Below are 5,633 nucleotides of genomic sequence, written 5' to 3' on the forward strand. Positions count from 1 at the left end.
AGGATCCTCGGTATAAAGCAGGAGAACCAAATCCACAAACTCAAAGACGTAAGACAAGGAGTGGAGATGTCTTATAAAGACTAGTCAACGCAATCTATTTCATAAATGTCCTTTCATTCATCCAATAGCTCAATGACTCGACATGTACATGTTTCGGTCAAAATGGCCTGCCTCAGGAGTCTACAAACATAGATATGCATAAATTATTAAATGCCACAACTTAACACAATCATAAAAACATTGCAAAATAAATTAAAACCAATAAATAGTAAACAGTGCATCAAATCTAGGGAATAAATAGTAAATAATGCATCAAATCTTCTCTAGGAAAAAGAAAACTCAATGACACATAAAATGACTAGACCATAATAAATAAAATATGTAAAAAGATATATATAAATATAAATCTCAAAATATAGACATTCATAATTTAACATGGAAAAATCACTTAAAATCATTCATAATGATCAGTGAATAATGCATCAAATCTTCTCTAGAAAAAAGAAAAATCAATGACACATAAAATGACTAGACCATAATAAATAAAATATGTAAAAAGATATATATAAATCTCAAAATATAGACATTCATAATTTAACATGGAAAAATCACTTAAAATCATTCATAATGATCAGTGAATAATGCATCAAATCTTCTCTAGAAAAAAGAAAAATCAATGACACATAAAGTAACTAGATATGAAACTATTGAAAACCATTTGCACAAAATAAAAAATGGACACTACTTCTATATTCCAACTTTTTAATTAAATTCACTACTTAAATAATTGGATTTAATAGTATAACTGTTGACTTTTAATCACATTACACAGAGACGCTAATCGTGCACTCGTACCATGCAGAAAAACAGGTGGGATGCTACTTTGAAAAGGCAGACTTACTCATACAGTGAGTGGTGAATGCACGGCATCGCTAAACATAGGGGCCCATAATTTTAAAAAAACACACGTCTAAACAGTGGCCTAAATGGGTACTTGGACGATCAAAAATCCTGATCGTCCAAGTACCCATACCAAAGCTGGTTTTAGACATATCTAAAACCAGTTTAGACCTTTCCCCTGCCTCTAAACACAGAGCGAAAAGAGGCGTTTTTAGAGGAGGGGAAAGGGCAGGAGGTGGACCGATCTAGACATAGTCGTACAGCAGGTATAACCAAAGGTTTAGGCAGGTTGCCTAGTCGGCACTTATACGTTTTGACTCAGACCAAGTCAAAACAGGTATAAGTGCCGAAAAAGGGGCCACTGAGCTGATGGTGGCTGCCGCGATCAGCTCTATGGCCCCGGCACCTGCCTAACCCCCCCCCCCAGCAATGATCATGGCAGGAGAGATGAGCTATCTCTCCTGCCACGATCCATCAACATCCCCTCCCCCCGACACGATCGGGGCAAAGGGAGCCCAAGCCCTCCTACCCCAGAGACCCCCCTATCCCCAACCCCCACTAAAATGTGGGCAGGAGGGATCCTAGGCCCTCCTGCCCTGATGCAGCCCCACCCCCACATCCAGCCCCCCCTGAACCTGATAGGCCCCTCCTGAACACCCCCCACCTACCAACTTGCAAGACCCCCTGCTAGGCACACCCTTGCATATACCGCACAGGCTTTACACTTAGGGAGTGATTCTATAAACAACACCTAAATCGGCCGGCACCTAAAAAAGAAACTATGCTTAGGTGCCATTTACAGAATTGTGGCTAGTGGCCCCTATGTAAATACTTATGTGCCTGAAATGTAATTGAGGGTTTTAAAGGCTTACATTTCAGGCACCTAGGTTTTTGGAGAATTGCACTTAGCGGCACCTAACTCACACTCCACTCATAGAAACACCTACTTAGGTGTTAAGCACTGCTAAGCACATTGCGATAGGCGCCTATCTTTTGTAGAATCGGACAGGTGCCTATCTCACAATTCTATTTTTTTTTTAACAATTATTGATGTTAAGGATATTTTGTCAATTAACATCCTCCCCCCCCTTTTATGAAACCGTGTTGGTGTTTTTTATCACCAGCCACGGCGGTAAAAGCTCAGACACTCATAGAATTCCTATGAGCATCGGATCTTTTACCACAGTGGCCGGTGATAAAAACCGCTAACACAGCTTCATAAAAGTGTGGGAGGGCGGTGGGGAGGGGGGTAAATTAGGTGCCCTTTTTCAGTTAAAGCATCGCAAGTACAAAACCTTACCACACTTTGGTACAAGGGTCCCTAAGTGTCAAAAACAATTGACTTTTAAAAATTCCTCAAGCTCTCTGGGTATGAATCTAGAGCCATATGGATCTCTCAGTTCTCCTAGCCAGGCAGGAAGCCTGTACATTATTTTCCAATTGCAACTTTGTGTGTAGTGTCAACATTTTATATTGCAAATAAACATTAACTTGCTTCTTGGTTAAAAATAAATTTAAATCGTAGCTTTGCACTTTTAACAAACGAGAAAAAAGTTACCAGTGATTGATAAATGACTTCAAAACAATCATCACTCTCCAGGGAGATTACATTTCTTCTCAAGAATTTCCTCTTTTAAAAAGAATTTCAAATAGATTGACAAATTAATTTGGAAGACAGTCTGATGTACCATTTATAGATTTGATATTAATGGACAGAGCCTTTGTCTATTTCAGACACGAGTACAAAAGGAAATGCATTTACATAAGAGAAATTGCTTAGAACAAGACATTCTTCTGGCACCTTGTTTTGCTGCCAGGGTGCAATTTTAGGAACAAGCAATGCAAGTTTTGCAGACTCAGTTAAACCAAATCGTTTAAGCTTATGGAAAGCCAATAGTATACTGTAGAATTCCAAATCACAACAGTCAGACATGCAAATATTTAGGAAGGGCTTTTGTTTTTAAAAATCTTCATTAGGCACTTTCAATTAGAAAAACAAAAATGGGAAACTGATCCTTGAGGTGATCATGCCAGATCATTTCAAGGAAGCCAGTCAATAAAACAAAGCAACTAGAAATGATTAACAATTTCCTTGGTTGCTTAAGCAGAGATTTTAGACTGAGCTGTCAATCAACATATAGGCCTGAATTCTAGTAATAGCTTCCTGAAGTTAGGCGACGATAGGCGTCCTACCACCATTTAACTAACCAATTGGATGTACGTTTTTTAAAAAAAATTGATGCGGCGAATGGTGTCTACATTGAAGGCGCCGTTCGTGCATCCTATGGAAATGTCAAGGCATGCCTAAGGATGCCTGAGGCCAGCATGAGAATGGTTTATGCCGGAAGTGACCTTAGTTGTCCTTAGAAGACCCTGGGCACTTCCATAGCTGCAAGATAGGTGCCTTAAATAGAGGCCTGTAAAATGCTGACCTATGTATAAGACGCCCTCCCCTTCAGATTCACCGAGCTTTGGAACAACCTTACCTCCCCTCTTCGGAACATGAGTGCTCTCCAAGCCTTCCGTAAACATCTGAAAACCTGGCTTTTCTCAAAAATCTAACACTCCCTCCTCATCTGACATCCTAGCCCTCTAACATTCTTCTTCCCTCCGATCTTCATCTAATCCTTTCCTTGGAGTTCCTTTCTCATTACAATTCCTGTAAACCATGCCGAGCTCCACGACCATGGAGATGGCACGGTATACAAACCTAAGGTTTAGTTTAAAAACAGCCGCGATTTTATAAACAGCATCCATGTGTGATTGACACAAGATTGGCAGCCATTTTTAGGCTACCACTGATACCAGCACCATTTATAGAATCCAAGTCATAATGTCTACAATGATGCCTTTTTATGTTATTACAGGCCAATTCATCTACAGAGATTGCATTCAAATGAAGGATTGGATTGAATAATCAACTGCTTTGTGATGTTGACATTTCTTTATCAGTGAAAAGTTATGAATCTTGAATAGCCTCATATTACCAACATTATTCTTTCAAAAATGCCTGCCTTGCACTAATTGCCATTTGCCCACTGTCCAAAGAAATCTATTTAGGGAATATGTGTGATTATATGTATTCCCATAAACAAACTTTTCTTCATTGTATAATCTTGTGTGCAAATATTCATGCCTTGAGTACTAGCACCCAAGAAAAGGATTTGGGTGTCATTGTAAACAATATGATGAAACCTTCTGCCCAACGTGCGGTGGCGGCCAGAAAAGCAAACAGGATGCTAGGAATTATTAAAAAAGGGATGGTTAATAAGACTAAGATTGTTATAATGCCCCTATATCGCTCCATGGTGCAACTTCATCTGGAGTACTGCATTCAATTCTGGTCTCCTGTCATAGACACCTTCAGAGCGATGGGTTCTGAGCTACCTGTGACAGGAATTTGACTCCTGTGGGCCACTGTGAGCCACACAGAGATTTTTGGGAGACCAGAGAGATAACACTGCACAATTAGAGACTTTTCAAAAAGTTTATTCATGAGAAACAAAAAACAAAATGTTCAGCTTGGTTACCACAAAAGCAGTTTGTGCAACAAGAAAAAAACAAGATTCAATGTCTGAATGCTCACAACAGGGGTGCCCAATAGGTTGATCGCCAAGGCAAAGTGAGTCGATCGCAGAGCCCATCCCGGGCTCCGTGATAGACTCACTATGCCTTGGCGATCTACCAGGCCGATCAGCCTTCCTCTCCCCGATGTCAATTCTGCTGTCGGAGAGGAAGTTCGGGCCAGCCAATCGCACACTTGGTTCGTAATACCAATTTCTACAGGCGCTTGTTATATACCTTTTATTGTGGTTTATCTTAAACCTTATCAACCATAGACCCCTGAAGAAGGCGTGTTCTCCGAAACACGGACTGTGTCGGGTCCCTTGGTTTGTAATAAGGTGGTATTATCAACTGCATTAATATCCGGTATAATAAACATTGCCTGCATCTTTATACATATCAGTCTGCAGTTTGTTTGTTGTTTTCTGGTAATTTCCCTGGGCCAACACCAATGCCAGCATGCTGTGCATGCTCAGTTTTTGGTTATGCATGAAAACTGAGCATGTGTAGAATGCTGGAAGTGGCGGTGATGGTGGTAGCAGCTGTTCAGGGACACTGTTGCCAACTATTGAGATTTATATTTTGAGTTGGGGCAGTACCTGGGGGGGTGGGGGGGGCGGGGTGACAGCAAGGAGTGGAAAGCAGGAGGGAGAGTGGGGGTAGGAAGAAAATGTTGTGCCTATCTATGTTGTGCTCAGGCCTACCCAAAACTGCGAGCTGTCAAAAATCAAGGTCAACAAGGCAATGGGGCCTGACAACCTACACCCTAGGGTACTCAGGGAGTTGGGAGATGTCTTGGCGGAACCACTATCCGCGCTCTTTAATCTCTCCCTTAGTACAGGTAACGTCCAGATGGACTGGAAGACGGCTAACGTCATTCCACTACACAAGAAAGGCTCCAGGGTGGATATGGAAAACTACAGACCAGTGAGTCTCACTTCAATAGTGAGCAAACTAATGGAAACCCTAATCAAACACCAAATAGATAGGATCATGGACGAGGAGAATCTGCGGGATCCCCGCCAACATGGATTTACTAAGGGGAGATCGTGCCAATCCAACCTGATCGGCTTCTTTGACTGGGTGACGAGGAAGCTGGATGTTGGTGAGTCCCTGGACATCGTCTATCTGGATTTCAGCAAAGCATTTGATAGCGTGCCACACCGCAG

Source organism: Geotrypetes seraphini, chromosome 1 (assembly GCF_902459505.1).
Source record: "Geotrypetes seraphini chromosome 1, aGeoSer1.1, whole genome shotgun sequence".
In the NCBI taxonomy this organism is placed as follows: Eukaryota; Metazoa; Chordata; class Amphibia; order Gymnophiona; family Dermophiidae; genus Geotrypetes; species Geotrypetes seraphini.